Genomic DNA, 16,195 nt, shown 5'->3' with positions numbered 1-16,195 from the left:
TTTTTTTAATGAAATATGTTCATGAAAGTTTTTGTAAGTTACAAAACAGCATATACAACGTGACTCCATTTTAACATTTAATTTATTATATGCATAGAAAGGGTCTGGAAGACTGCTCCAAAGTGTACACATTGGTTGTTTCTGGTGAGTGGGATTTTAGTTTTTTGTTTTGTATTTGCCTTCATTTTCTGAAGCAAAAATAATCGCTTTTTTATAGGAAGTAATTTGAAGTTATTTAAATATATCACAGCAACAAATGAAGTTGCATATAATTTTAAAGTGCTTTCCACCTTTCAGCTTTTTAATAACTAACGTCTAATCCATTTATCGAGGACCAACAAAAATTCGGTGAGATTACAGCCTTCCCTGAGCTTTCCAGTCATCGTGACTGCTGGGAAAGAAGAGAATAGCCACCGCCGCCCTCCGCAGGAATGCACTACACTCAGCCCAGGAATTCCCCTAGGAACCGCCGGGCGACAGACAGGCATTTACTTCCGGGAGGAGTCAGCCCTCCGAACCCGGAAGTGAGTGGGATAAGACGCGCTGCATTCTGGGAAGAGTTACGGAAGCGGGGTTGGGCGTCCGCTGGCTGTTACCAGGGCAACCGGAGGCGGTTGACAGTTATCCGCGGGTTGGAGTGGTTAGCTGGAGAGGCTGAGATGCTCAGAGGTCGTTTGGGATGAGCGAAGCGGGCAAGAGGGCCCTTTTAAAGAGCAGATTCTCCTGTCAGGAGGTTATCCAGTTGTGCCCCGCAGGAGCGCCTGCCCGGGGGATCTGGGTCATGCTGTCTGGTTCGTCTTTGAGCATTCCGACGAGATGAAATGTGGCCCAGAGTAGCTCCTGTCACTTCTCTAGCTTTCTGCCTACTTTTAGAAAATGTAAGTTGAGAATTTCTAGTTTACATTGTAGTGTGTTCTAATATCAAAGTAAATTATTCTTTTAAAATCGTGGAAAGTTTTCAAAAGAAGAACTTAACAGTCATACAACTACCCAGAAGTAACTTAAAATTTTCATGTGTTACCTGTCAGTTTTTTTCTCTGCATAAATATTATTTACATAGTTGAGTTTATTTGGGAAAACCGTTTTGTATCCTGCCTTTTTCACATGTGTGTATATATATGTACACACATACATATATCATACATATATCTATATATGATATAATTCTGCTATTAAAATCTTGGCAACAAAGAAGGGATCGAAGACCTTAATGTAAATCTGTTTGTAGTGAGTTGAAGAGACAGAGATGAAGTGGACGCAGCATGTGAAGACAATTCTTTTAAGAAGTTTGGCTGTAAAGGAGAAAAAAAAGGTCAGTAGCCAGAGGAGAATGGCAAGTGAAAGAAAAAAGCTGGGGTTTTTCCTAATGAGAATATACATAGTGATGTTTATTAGTACAAGAGAAAAAACTGGGAGTCAGAGGCTATAGATATGGCCTAGAAAGAGGATAAGTGAATGAATCCCTAAAGAAATAGGGAGAGATGAGATCCATAGATCAGGTACATAAATTGGCTTAGATAGGAGGCAAAACTGGGGAAGAGGATGTCAAGGTGAATATGGATGTTAATAATTTAAAAACTGTTACCAATTGGCAAAATAGTAACAAATATATATATATACAAATGGACAATAAATAGGATGTTCAGCCACATTAGTAACAAATATAAATGGCATATTAAATGTCTATTAAGTTGGGAAAGATTAAAAAGAACTAATATGCATACTGGGCAAGGGTTCACCGAAACAGACATTGCAGGTGGGAAAGGAAACGGGTACATCTCCCCCTCCAGTGAGCATTTTAAGTATCAAAACCCTGAAAATGTGTGTATACTTTGACTAAGCAAGTATACTTCTAGGAAGTTCTCAAAAGAAGGTAATCAAAACTGCACATATGTATTAAGCTGGGTGGAGTTCATTTCGGCTTGTCCACCAATGAAAGATAGGTTAAGTATATATTACACTCGTATTTCTTAGACATAGATAACATGGTTGCAGATAACACTCATTAGTTTAAGTAAGAGGATCCTCGGATTTTCTAGGAAGGGAATGTGGAGTTGCAGTCTGCTTGACTACTTTGATACACAATCAGTGGGATGCTTTGAACAATTAAAAAGGATGATGTAGAAGACTATTTAGTGATAAGGAAGGATGTGTACAATACATTGTAAAAAGAGAAAAGTGAGTTATGAAAGCAGCAGTATGTAGGTTCTTACAGCAGGGTTTTTTTTGTTTTGTTTTTTAGCTATCCTGCTTTTTGCTTATCTGTACTCTACAGGATAAATATATTTTGTAAGGACAGATAAAATGTTGCTCTTTTAAAGAAGAGAATAAGTTTATAAGTGGGGTAGGAAGTTGGGGAAGTGCTGTCCCGACAGCCTTGAAGTAGACAATGGCTCTGTGAAGTGTCAGATCAAAAGAAATGAGATGCTTTAACAAGCTTTAAGAAATATTTTTAAAAGCGTATTTTATAAATGCATATGTTTTATCGATGCCCAACCTCTCTCACAAAAGATTGCGTGTGCTCAGAAAGAGATATACACTATAGTGGGAGAAAATGATTGGAAGAGAAAACAGAGGCAAAAGGCAATTGGAGAACAAAATAAAGGCAGAAGTATATTAACACCCAAAAATTCATGCCGAAAGGTCCTGTGTAATTGCTAGAAGGGTGCCACCACAAATTAGGCTCTGAGGTTCCCAGCAAGTAAAGCAAAGGGAAAACAGTTATAAGTTTCACATGTTCTATGAGATTTTTTTTAAGTTGCTTAAGAGAAGTATAGTTTTGGTATAGAAGCCTGAGAAAAATTTCTCCCAGGATCTTCATAAGGGAATAATATGAGATTCAGCTGTTACCATTGTGTTTATTCTATTTTTATGGAATTTAGGAATATCTCAGGTTATACTCATTCATTAACTCAGTAATTACAAACTCTTATTAAGTACTATGAGAAATATAAACACATGTAAGACAAAGTCCCTGCCCTCATCTATTGTGAAAAATACCTATAATATATAATAGCATATTTATAATATATGATGAATAACTAGTAAGCTGAATAATTAGTATGGTGAATAGCTAATATGAATAACTATAAATCAAGACTGTATTTGAGGCAAAACAGTGAGATGGGATTCCCACATTACATGAAAATACTTTCAACCAGTGGGATCATGGTCAATCCGTTTGTAAGAGAGGATATTATTCCCCTTTTACAGATGAGGAAACTGAGGCTTAGGGAGATTAAATTGTCCAAGGTCACATGGCTGGTAAAGGACAGAGACAGAATTTCAAACCAAGTCTGTCCCTTGCAAACCACCTTCCTTTTTTTTTTTTTTTTTTTTTTCTGAGGAAGATTCACCCTGAGCTAATGTTGCCAGTCTTCCTCTTTTTGTATGTGAGCCACCACCACAGCATGGCCACTGACAGACAAGTGGTGTAGGTCCACACCTGGGGATCGAGCCTGGGCCGCCAAAGCAAAGCATGCCGAATTTAACCACTAGGCCACCAGGGCTGGCCCACAAACCACCTTCTTAACTACTATACTTTGTGGAAGAGATAGCATTCAAGTAGACTTTAAAGGATGGAAAAAATTACATCAGGCAGACATTGGGGAAGGATAATGGAGAAAATAGCATTAAACAGAATCAAAAAGGTTGGAAAGCATAGGGTACGTTTTGGATATCTCTCTCAGACATACACACATAAACATCTGGGATTATGAAACATTTGCAGGTAAGCACTAGAGAATAAAGCCAGAAAGACTGGGGACAGATTTTTAAGAATCATAATCTTCAAGAACCGCACAGGGAAGTGGCCTAATTTAGGGCATAATTTCCCTGATAAAGGTCTCAGGGCTCAGGGCCTGATAAAGCAAGAGTTTTAAGCACAGAGACCTTGAACCTGAAAATTCTATGTGAGGGCTCAGCTGGGGAATTTAGGGGACACTGGGTCTAGATTAGGGACTTACCCACCAAGGTGAGGAAGAGGTCTAATGGCATATGATAGCATCCTGTTACACGTTAGCTATACGAAGTTGGTCAAGTGATGTAAGTTCTTTGGAGCTCCGTTTCTCCATCTCTCAGAGGGGAGGGAGTGGGGGAGAGAGGAGACTGTTAGACAAGACGACCTCTTAGTATCTCCTCCATTACTAACGTTCTGTGCTCACGGAGGCCAGAGATGACAAACTCAAACACCTAATTTGAGGATCAAGAAGGTTTCATAAATGAGGAATGGACTGATGTAAGAAAAATAAGGAGTGGTAGAGATTAGAGTGGTAGTTTAGATGTCCCATCTAAAACTGCAGCCAATTCTTACAGGAATGAGGACCCAGTGTTGCCAGATTTTCTGGGTTTTCAAGAGAAACAAGAACACCATATCTTTAAGAATATTATACAGAACAAACAAAACATCTCTGCTGGCTAGATACAAGGCATGGGTCACTAATTTTCAACCTCTGCTATAGATAAAAAGGCCTAAGCAAGAATCAGTGTTTGAATGAAAAGAATTAAATATGAAGAAAGAAGAAGAAATCAAAGAGAATACCAAGATTTCTGCTGGCTAATGAGGAGGAGATGGTAACCTTAATACAAATACTAAAATCAACCGAAGATTTCGAGAGAGAAGGCCCTTGACTGTGAGGTTTTTGAACACAGGACAAACTTCTCAATCATAGGTGTCCACAGCACATGAATCAGATTCAGCTGTTGAGTTTGAGAAATCGTGGGACTGTCAGGGGGAAAGTGCAGGAATTGTAGGACAGGAGTCTGGGGAGAGAAGATGAAAGAGGAGTTAAAAGATGTAAGATTCATTCTCGGAGTTTTATTAAACATATATCACAGTATATATGATCTCATGAGACTATAAATCCTATGAGGGCATGAACCACATATGTTTCTTCACCATTTATCCAGCACCTAGCACAGTCATAGTAGGTGCATAATGTATGTTGAATAAACAAATGAACTAACACAAGACGCTGCTCCATGGTATAGGAGATGCGGAGTTGAATTAGAAAATGTTCTTAAAGAAGCTTATAGGCCAGAAGGTAAGACAAGTCTTAAACATAAATAACTAATCCAAGTTTGAAAGTAGTGGCATTTTAAAAAAAAAAGAAGGCACCATGGGATTCAGAAGAGACAAATTTTTTTTAGAAGTTAAGCTTGATAATGGATAGTTAAGATTGGATCATGCAGCTTTTGGAAGTGAGCAGAAGCAGCTCAACAGAAGGTGCATACCTTTCCTTTGAAAGCAGGGAAGTGTTTGCCACTGCCAAGATAGTGAATGGAGAAACAGTTTGAAGCCAGAACTTTGAGACTCCCCGACATGTCAAGAAGGTAAGGAAGAAGAACCAACAAAGTAAACAGGGAAGAAGTCATTAGAAAGCTAGGAGAAGCATCCGGAGAGTGAATGTCATAGGAACTCAGAGCCTGTGTTTCAAGAAAGAAAGGTCAGCCTGTACTGTCAAATACTGCAGAGACAGCAGGCCGTCAAGAAGGAGCCTCTAAGGCCACTGGATTTGGTGATTAAGGAAATCATTGATGACTGTCAACTAACCAATTGCTTTTAATTGACCAGTGAATATGAGGAGAGGAGCTTAAAAGGCCAGTAGAATTAAGAGGCTTTTGATTTGTTTAGGGAGGTAGGGATGGAGTTCCTTAGGGGCAGGGGAAAAAACAGAAGGAGAAGATTGAGTTGCGAAAAAGGATAAATTTATGAAGCAAGATTTTGGAGAATTTAAACAATAATAAGATCAAGAAAGGAGAGAAGAGTCATTTGTCAAGAATCAGAATTGTAATTCTCACAAATATTATCCAACAGCAAAGATAATATTTGTTTACTTTCTCAACATATTTTCCTACTCGGTTACTTGGTTTCTTTTCACCTTTATGGCCCCAAAGTAACTTTTGATATGTTGAAAAATAGTATTAGAACTTCAACTTAGTGATATTTCTTAATTGTTCTTAATTCTTTAAAATTCTTGTTTTATAAGTAAATGCATAGTGTACTACACAACTCCTGCATTTTTGGTTACTCCACATCCCTTCCTTTGAGGAAACCTCCCCTCCCCAACTGTAGCTTGTGTGGTTCAAGTGGAGCTGATTCCCAACGCCCCACTCCTACACTTGATCCAGATCTGGCGGATGACAACCATCCTTGGTACTTTTGCGGGCACTATAAGGAAAAAGATGCTCTCCCCCTGGTGTTGCAGGTGCTATAGACCGTATAAGCACAGAGGAGACAGGCCACCTTTGCTGCCACATGGAGGCTTGTCTAAAATGGAGGCTAAAGAAGCCAACCTGGAAGACAGAACCTAAGTCCTGATGACAGCACTTGATCCCAGGAATCCAGACACGCCTAAAGACCAGCTTTACCACTGGGCTTTCCGGTTAAAGGAGCCAGTAAACTCTCTTTTATGCTAATCTTGGGTTTTATCTGGGTTTTTGTCGTTTACTATTCAGAACATCCTAATACATCATTAAATCAACATTATTTGTTTCTTCTGTGCGTTGTTTAAATCTGTTACTCTACGATGTACTCAATAATGTAGTCTACAGTTCTCACTAAATTAATCCGTAAATTGAGTGCAATCCAAACCTTAATCCCAATGGTATTTTAAGAGCTTTTGTTGTTGTTGTTTGCTTGTTTTGGAACTAAGAAAAAGTACTCCAAAATTCACTGAGAAAAAACATTAAAATACAAGAAAATAGGGAGAGAATTCATAAAAAAAGAATTGTATAATCAGATAGTAAATATCAAAATAGAGAGCAAGAATAATAAACGTAGGGTGGTAATGGAGTAGGAATAAGCAGTCATGGAACAGAATTCAAAGTGTGAGTATATGTAGGAGTATTTGCCATATTTAATATCTGGTAAGTCAAGAAAAGGTTAAGTAAATAAAGTATTTAAGGACAATGAGCTAGATTTGAAGGAGAAAAATAGATAGGTCTTTACCTTATTCATCATTCCAGAATAAATTCCAAATGGATTTATGACTTAAATATAAAAATCGAAGCCAGATTCTCAATATATATTGGTTGGTGTATAATTGGTACACTCTTTAGCAATATCTGTTAAATTTTTAAATATATCTTTTGACACAGCATTTCAGTTTTAGAAATTTATCCTATAGAAACAAAATATACCATATAAAGATAAATATGGATAACGTAACATTGAAATATGGAATATACGCATGTGGAGTAACTGAAGTATGGAGTGTTGGTACCATGCGTTCTCAAAGGGCCAATTTCATAACCAAGGAGGTGACAATTGGGTCTTGGGGGGACAGAAAAAAACTTATTTTTATGTATAAAGGACAAATATGCATAAGTACACAAACAGATACATAGTTTGTATGTAGTATTGAAATTTCATGGGGAGGATGATTAAGAAAAGAATGTCTAGAAAGGCTTCTTAGGGGGACAATAATGGAAAAAAGACTGAGAAAACTATCCATACAATTCATTACCACGCAGCTGTTAAAAAGAATGAGGTAGATGTATGTATATTGAAAAAGAGGATGCCCAAGATGTGTGAAGTTTTAAAGAAGCAAAAAGTATGTATGTATTATATATGTATATAATATATAAAGTATCTACTATATGTAAAATATCTATAAAGTATTGTGTTTATCTTTGGGTTTAAAAGTACAAGAAATATTCAATTTTATGTCAAGTATGATGTTTACATTTTTACAACAACATTATAATAAAAGATAAGCTGTAAGAATAAATGAATATTGGAGTGAATAGTTTCATAGTCTTGTGGTGAACATGACTTCAAAGCTTGAAACTATTAAAATTTAGGCTAAACTACATAAAATTAAAAATTACATTTTTTTTTTTTAGTGCCATCGAGTTAATTCTGACTCCTAGTGACCCTGTGGACAGCAGAGCGGAACCCTGCCCGGTCTTTCTGCGCCATCCTCTCACCTTCTGGTGTTACATCAGACAATGCTCTGCTGCTATTCATAGGGTTTTCATGGCCAGTTTTTTTCAGAAGCGAGTGGCCAGGACCTTCTTCCTAGTCTGTCTTAGTCTGGAAACTCTACTGAAACCTGTCCACCATGGGTGACCCGCTGGTATTTGAAATCCCGATGGCATAGCTTTCAGCATCACAGCAACAAGCAGCCACCACAGCATGACAACCGACAGTCAGGTGGTGTGGTCCCCTGACTGGGCAGTGACCAGGGCCTCGGCGGTGAGAGCGCCAGATCTTAACCACAAGACCACCAGGGCTGGCTTAAAAATTATCACAAGGAGAAAAAAACAAACAAACACAACCTGCCCCCCCCCCAACACACACACACCCCTGTAATTGATGTTGAAGCAGGAACCCGAGAACATATTTGCAACATATATCACAAAAACTGTATGTCCTTACTATACAAAGAGCTCTAACATCTCACTAAAAAGGTCCAGCACCCTAACAGACAAACCTGGCGAGGAACATGAACAAGCAAATAGCACGCTACAAATGGCTGAGCATGTGGAAATACTTTTGTTCTTGTTAGTGAAGAAATACAAATAATGGCAACAATGAGATATGTTTTCATTGGATTAGCAAAACTACAAAGGTTGGTGTTGGCAGAGATAGGAGATAGGGTACTGTCAGAGTATAAATCAGTTAGGCCGTTCCAAGTGCAGTGTGGCAACATGTATCAAAATGTGAAAGATGCAAACCTTTGAATCAACAGTGATGCTTCTAGGAATGTGTCCAAAGGTGATAATCAGACAAATCAGAAAAGACGCATGTGCAACAATGTTCATTACAGTAGTTGTTAAAAATTGGAAACAACTTAAAGGCTTATAAATAAGAGACTAAATGTAATTTTGAGCAAAAAATAGCTTGTTACAAAACATCGTGAGAAATGTGATCCTGTTTATATAAATTACGTGTAAGTACACATAGAAGTAATGTTTAACAAAATGTTAGTAATGGAAATCTCTGGTGGGATTTCAGATGAGTTTCAAGCTTGTGAAAAAGTGAGAAAATGGTATGAACTACTGTGTACCCCACTCAGCTACAATGCATGCCCAGTCTTGTTTCATCTATGGTCCCACCCCAGTTTTTGAGGCAAATCTAAGACAGCTTATCTGTAGATAGTTTGTGTACCTCTAAAAGATAAGGATGCTTTTAAAACATAATCTCAATATCATCATACCTAAAAAACTTCTAACAATTCCTTCATAAAATCAATTATATCTGATCAGTGTTCACATTTTTGTCTTATACATTGTTTTGTAGTTAGATCGAGGTCCATACATTACCATTCGTCTGTGTATTTCCTAATGTATAGATTCTCTCTCTCTCTCTCCCTCTTTTTCCCCCCTGCAATTTATTTGGGGAAGTAACTGTGTTGTTTGAGCTAAAGAGGAGTTTTGAGAGTAGGCCTGACCCTAATATTTACAGACCTGGGACCATAGTGCAAATGGAGCCCCAAATACCATATATCTAACTATTTAAATGCCTCAGCTCCAGCTAACAGTTCTGTACGTTCTACACTCCTACCTTGACAAATAAACCCTCTTAACGACCTGGAAAGCCAAGTTAGAATTTAGAATTCTCAGACTTCTTAGAATTCCTCACTGGATTGTGCTTCACCGGGGAGCTGGCACTTGGCCCACAGGCTGTCCCATTCTCTTCCCACCTCTGGCTCCATACCCTTCTCAAGGACACCCCAGCCCACAAGTCCAAGTTCAATCTACACCCTGTGCAAACAGGTACCGCTGGAGGCACAGTCCCGCCTTGGAAGGATGAACCAAAGACCAGGCCCATGCAGGCTCTGAAAGTAGGCGTGGGGCGTATAGACTGGGAAGTTCAGGTTCTACGGAGCCAGAGCATGGTCTGGAAGGGGAGGCGTCAACTCTAGGTGGGCATGTCCCCTTGGTCCCATGGACTTCTCAGCCCATCTGGAGGGCACAGCTAGCAGAGGGCCAGAGCAGGGCCCCTTGCCTGGGTCTAAGGCCAGTGCTGCCATAAAGCTCCCCACGGTCCGGGTTTTGCTGATCACATCCCCAAGATATCGTTAAACAAGTTTCTTTTGTTTTGTTTTTTTTAAGATTTTATTTTTCCTTTTTCTCTCCAAAGCCCCCCAGTACATAGTCGTGTATTTTTAGTTGTGGGTCCTTCTGATTGTGGCATGTGGGATGCCGCCTCAGCATGGCCTGGTGAGCGGTGCCATGTCCGCGCCCTGGATCTGAACCGGCGAAACCCTGGGCCACAGAAGCAGAGCGCAGGAACCTAACCACTCGGCCACAGGGCCAGCCCCCTAAACAAGTTTCTTTGTTTCCTCTATTTCCTATAAATTGATACTTAGATCTAGAAGTTTGATCAGATGATTCGGGTACAATGTTTTGGGCAAGACTATTTTATAGATGAGTGTTGTGTACACCCATCAGGAGGCACATAAAATCTGGTTGTCTTTCTTTTTAATGGGGTTATAATTAAGATAAAGTAAAATCTTTTTTTCTTTTTTTTTTTTTTTTTTGGTGAGGGAGATTGTCCCTGAGCTCACATCTGTGCCAGCCTTCCTCTATTTTGTATGCGGGATGCTGCAACAGTGTGGCTTGATGATCAGTGTGTAGGTCTGTGCCCAGGATCTGAACCCACGAAACCCAGCCCCCCAAAGCAAAGGACACAAACTTAACCACTACGCCACTGGGGCTGGCCCCAAAATGCACAAATCTCAACAGTTCAGTTCAAATAGTTTCAACAATTGTGTAGAGCCATGTAGCGTTCTCCCAAAACAAGATGTAGAATATTTCTATCACCCCAGAAAGTCCTCTCATGAGTCTTTAGTCAGTTCCACTCCACCTACGGAGCCAACCACCTTCTCACTCCCCTCACTATGGAGAGTTCTGCCTATTCTTTGACTTCATATAAATGGAATCGTACAGTGTGTACTCTTTTGTGTGTACTTTCCTTAAATTAACATAATTTTTCAATTTATCTGTGTTGCATGTATTAGTACACCAGTTCATCCTTTTTTATCGCTGAGTGGTGTTCCATATATGGATGTACCATAATTTGTTCATTCTCCTCTCTGTGGATATTAGGGTAGTTTCCAGTTTGGGGCTATTATGAATAAGGCTGCTATGAACATTCTTGTTCACATCATCTTGTGGGCATTTTCATTTCTTCTGGGTAAATATTTAGACATGGAAATGATTGTTTAACTTCAAAAGAAAGAGATTGTCAAACAGTTCTTCAAAGTGGTTGTAGCATTTGACATTTCCAGCAACCATGTATGTGAATCCCAGGTGCTCCACATCCTCTCCAACATGGAATGCTGGCAATCTGGTTAATTTCTGGTTGTCTCTCTTTTTGTGCTATTAGAAGCTATTGATTATCATTACTTAGAGACATTAGTTTGTTAGGGTTTCCAAAATGGTGTTATTGTAATTCTATCACTTGTTTATTTGCTGAAACGCTTCTATGAAGAGGAACTTTCTTCCAACATCTATTTGAGTTCCCTGAAATACAACAGGAAAGACAGGATTCATGCTTAATCCTTTCTCTTTTTTACCAATTTTCAAAATAACGTGTTGGTTCTCTCACGTCCATCAAAGATTGCCAATGAAAGGTTTTTTTTAGTATCATTATAAACTCATGAATTTAAATATATTTGATGTGTTTAATCCATTTCAGTTATCATCCTTACTGATGCTCAAAGTATCCAATCTTTAGCAAGTGGGGATCTCTTCAGATTAGCTCCTCAGTTCTTTTCTTTTTTTTAGGAAGATCAGCCCTGAGCTAACATCTGCTTCCAATCCTCCTCTTTTTGATGAGAAAGACTGGCCCTGAGCTAACATCTGTGCCCATCTTCCTCTACTTTATATGTGAGACGCCTACCACAGCATGGCTTGCCAAGCAGTGCCATGTCGCCACCCAGGATCCGAAACAGTGAACCCAGGACCGCCGAAGTGGAACGTGTGCACTTAACCACTGCGCCACCCAGCCGGCCCCTTGTAGCTCCTCAGTTCTTTAACACAACCCTCTAAGTCTTTGATAGCTTCCTTGCCTTCTTAATGACAGGATGTTCCAGACTGATCTTCAATGTTTCCTACCCCAGACATGGAATCAGCCATTACTCCAAGGGACCCTGGTTCTTTTTAGTGATAAATGGTATTTTTGAGGCCACAGTCTGGTAAGGGTGTTTATTGCTGCTGGGAGGTTCATTGTTTCCAGACCTTTGCAGTGGGCAGAGCTAGGAAATGTGTTGTTTTAAAGATATAACACAACATGAGTTTATATTGATGTGTCCAATTCAAACTCGAGTACCCCCATCAGTCTGACATGTGTATCTCCCTTCCCCATGCCTAAAACCCACCATAATGGCTCATTTGCTTTATCCCACCACGTACAAACAACAGGCTCAGAGTAACAGTCTTGGCACTACCACCACAATACGATTACTGAAAACCGTTTTGGGTGTTTTGTGGTCGTTTGGAGGGGGAGGGCATTTTGTACCTCTTTCTGTCATTAGGCGATATTCGGGTAGGAGTGTGCAGGCGATCACTGTGGTTTTAAGTCACTTGGAAAGGTTCCTCATGGGTGACTGTGCCACTAACTCAACACTTAGTTGGGTTAATTTGTTTAATTTTGATTTCAACTTTTAGGGATTGCATTTTTAAATTTAACTTTGTTTTTTAACTATATATAATATTTAAATGGTTCTGAAGTCGTCTATAAAAGAGGGCTATTAGAGAAAAATCTAGCTTCTTCGCCTGTCCTGTCTGTGCTGATCCCTCCCTTGCCATATAAATACCCATCATTTTTATTGTTTCTCCTTCCATTTTGTAAATATATGTGCAATTATATATATTTATATATAATATATATTTTCATTCTTCCTTTTAAAATAAATGGTATCATACTATGCACTCAATTCACTCATTTAAAGTGTACGATTTAATGGTTTTTAGTGTATTCACAAAGTTGTGCAACCATCATCACAATTTTAGAACATTTTAGTTACCCCCAAAAGACACCCTGCATGCCTTAGTCACCCTTTTCAGTCCCCCATCCTCCCTAGCGCTAAGCAACCACTGATCCACTTTCTGTCTCTAGAGATTTGCCTATTCTGACTATTTCATATAAATCAAACATACAACATGTGGTCTCTTGCAGCTGGCCTTTTCTATGTACCGTAACGTTTTCAAGGTTCATCTATGTAGTGTGCGTACTGGTACTTCATTCCTTTTTATTGATGAATTTATTCCATTATATGGGTATACCACATGTTATGTATCCATTCATCAGTTGATGAACATTTGGGTTTTTCCACTTTTTGGCTATTCTGAATAATGTTGCTGTGAACATTTGTGTACAAATTATTGTGTAGACGTATGTTTTCATTTTACTTGGGTGGAATTGCTGGGTCACATGCTAACTCCATGTTTAACATTCAGAGGAACTGCCAAACTGTTTTCCAAAGCAGCTGCACCGTTTTACATTCCCACAGCAATATGGATTCCACATTCTTGCCACCACTTGTTATTGTCCAGCTTTTTGTTTATAGCCGTCTTGGTGTGAGTGAAATGAGATCTCATTATAATTTTAATTTTCATTTCCCTATTGCTAATGATGTGGAGCATCTTTTCATGTGCTTATTGGCCATTTATTTATCTTCTTTGGAGAAATGTCTGCTCGAATCCTTCATCTGTTTATCAGTTGGGTTATTTGTCTTTCTATTGTTGTATGAGTTCTTTATGTATTCTGGATACAAGTCCTTTACCAACACACGACTTGCAAATATCCTCTCCCGTTCTGTTGTCTTCATTTTCTTCACGGTGTCCGAAGCACAGAAGTTTGGGTTTGTTTTTTTTTTATGAAGTCTTATTTATCTACTTGTTCTTTTGTTGCTGTGCTTTTGGCATTTTGTCTAAGAAGGCCTTGCCTAGCCCAAGGTCATAAACATTTACTCTGATGTTTTATTCTAAGTGTTTTATAGTTTTAGTTCTTAACATTTAGGTCTGTGATTCATAGTTGTGAGTTAATTTTTGTGTCTGGGATGAGGTAGAGTTCCAACTTCATTCTTTTGCATATGAATATTCAGTGGTCCTAGCACCACTTGTTGAGAAGATTATTCTAGTCTTTGCTCAATTTAATTGTGTTGGCACCCTTGTAGAAAATCAGTTGACCATAAATGTAATAATTTATTTCTGGAGTCTCAATTTTATTCCATTGATCTATATGTCTATCCTTATGCCAGTACCCCACTGTCTCAATTACTGTGAATTTGTAGTAAGTTTGAACTCAGGAAATGTGAGTCTTCCAACTTTCTTCTTTTTCAAGATTGTTTAGCTATTCTCGATCCCTTGCATTTCCATATGAATTGTCAATTTCTGGAAAAAAGCCACCTGGGATTTTGATGGAGATTACGTTGTATTCGCAGGTCAACTGGGGAAGTTTTGCCATTTCAGCAATACTGAGTCTTCCGATCCATGAATACTGGATGTCTTCCCGTTTATTTATGTCTTCTTTAGTTTCTTTTAACAGTATTTTGTAGTTTTCAGAGTATGAGTTTTGTACTTCTTTTGTTAAATTTATTCCTCAGTATTTTATTCTTTTTGATGTTACTGTAAAGGGAATTGTTTTCTTAACTTCAAATTCCTCCTTGCTTTTTTAACCTACCAGTAGACCTGAAGACACTCCACTGTAGTAAATAAAGAGACTCCTCATTCTTCTTTACAGCTGCAATTATTTTCTTAGCCTACGGTTTAAATTTTTCACAAGGATTAGATATTTGTACCATTTAATAAAAAGTTATTTTGAAATAAATAAAATAATGTACCCATCAGATAATTACTTTCATCACTAGTTAATAGATATGGCAAATATTAATATATTAGAGCTGCCATAATTGCCTGGCAGCTCACCTCTTCTTCTAACGGAACTTGTTTTGTGCACAGATTTTCTTTCCCTAAAGGACTATTTACTGGACCATAGAACTATCTACCATCACCATCACTGATTGGGCCGGGGGGTGTGGCACTGTATCCACCATCAGTAGCTCTTCTCCTTTCTTCTATTCTAATGTAAAAATGTGTTTAGGTGTCTGTGTCCAAATGCATTATGACAGCTGAGTACCCCCTCCTCAACCTATGAGGGTGAATCGTGATTTGTCTAAGTCAGTCATGACAATTGCCCTTTCCCTTGCCAGTCTGCCAGTGAGGTGCGGGGGGGAAGTCTAGTAGAGGCTTTCTGGGAAAGTTTTTCCTGCTCTCAAAAAGGAGCACGTGATAAGCACAGTTCATTTTGTGTCTCCCGGTGTTGTCAACCCCTGAAGTTGTGGCAGCCAGCTTGGAATCATGAAAGAAGCCAACCTCAGAGGAAAAGCCAACATGCTGAGGATGACAGAACAGAAAGATGGAAGGAGGCTGGGTCCCTGACGAGGTCACTGAGGACACACCCTAGCTCCAGACTATTGTGATAGCTCCAGACTATTGTGATACAAGACAATAAATGTTTAAACAACTCTGATTGGGTTTTCTATTACCTTCAGGAAGGGCCTCACGACTGATAAAAGCGCATTCCTCACTTGACCCCTAGGCTGGCCACCTGGACACAGGAAAGAGTGTGGTGTCACTTAATCACACTGAGGCCAAGCATGGAGTGAAGGCCCACACATTTCTGCGGAAGTCTGCAGCCACTCTTCAGCTCTAGTCTCTGAGACTTAATTCCAGTGTGTTTCCTATTTGTAGCATGCCAGGAAATGTCTCCCCTTTGTTACAATTATCACCTTTAGCTCGAGTGTCTATTTCTTGAAATCAAATGAGTCTGACTATAGCAGTTTGGAAAAGTCAGTACCTTGGAAAATATCCCACTTCCTTAAAGACATGGACCGCATCACCTTTAGCCTAGAAAGCATAGTAGATGCAATATACTACCCTTTACCTTTCTAGCAACCCCTATAACAAACTAAAGAAGGAGCTAAAGAAAAGCCATTTGATGGGAAAATGTGGAATCAGGCCTAAAAACTCCATAGAAATTTCTAAAGTATATTTCCTAGTTTCAGGAAGATATTATAGTCCATATGGAAATCGACAGGTTTTTGTTTTATTGTGTTTTTACTGAACCATTTGAGACTTAGTTTCAGAGATTATGACCCTCTCTTCCAAGTACCTCTGCATATGTCTCCTGAGAATAATGGCATTCTCTTACCTGAACACAAAGCAATTATCAAAATCAGGA

General features: G+C 38.9%; 2 long non-coding RNA genes across 3 annotated transcripts; both read left to right on the top strand.

Moving 5' to 3' along the window:
- The first annotated feature begins 530 nt into the window (after nucleotides 1-530).
- LOC102148198 (uncharacterized) lies at nucleotides 531-8,856 on the top strand. Its single transcript, XR_001381063.3, has 3 exons — nucleotides 531-878; nucleotides 1,229-1,312; nucleotides 7,846-8,856. It is a non-coding gene; the product is annotated as an uncharacterized lncRNA (long non-coding RNA).
- Nucleotides 8,857-9,583: 727 nt separating this feature from the next.
- LOC138924843 (uncharacterized) lies at nucleotides 9,584-15,482 on the top strand. Of its 2 annotated transcripts, none has more exons than XR_011440156.1 (2): nucleotides 9,584-9,720; nucleotides 15,291-15,482. It is a non-coding gene; the product is annotated as an uncharacterized lncRNA (long non-coding RNA). The 2 variants fall into 2 exon arrangements; XR_011440155.1 differs by having other exon boundaries at nucleotides 9,585-9,869.
- Nucleotides 15,483-16,195: the final 713 nt, after the last annotated feature.

Source organism: Equus caballus, chromosome 6 (genome assembly GCF_041296265.1).
Source record: "Equus caballus isolate H_3958 breed thoroughbred chromosome 6, TB-T2T, whole genome shotgun sequence".
In the NCBI taxonomy this organism is placed as follows: domain Eukaryota; kingdom Metazoa; phylum Chordata; class Mammalia; order Perissodactyla; family Equidae; genus Equus; species Equus caballus.
This window is presented reverse-complemented; position numbering and strand designations above follow the sequence as displayed.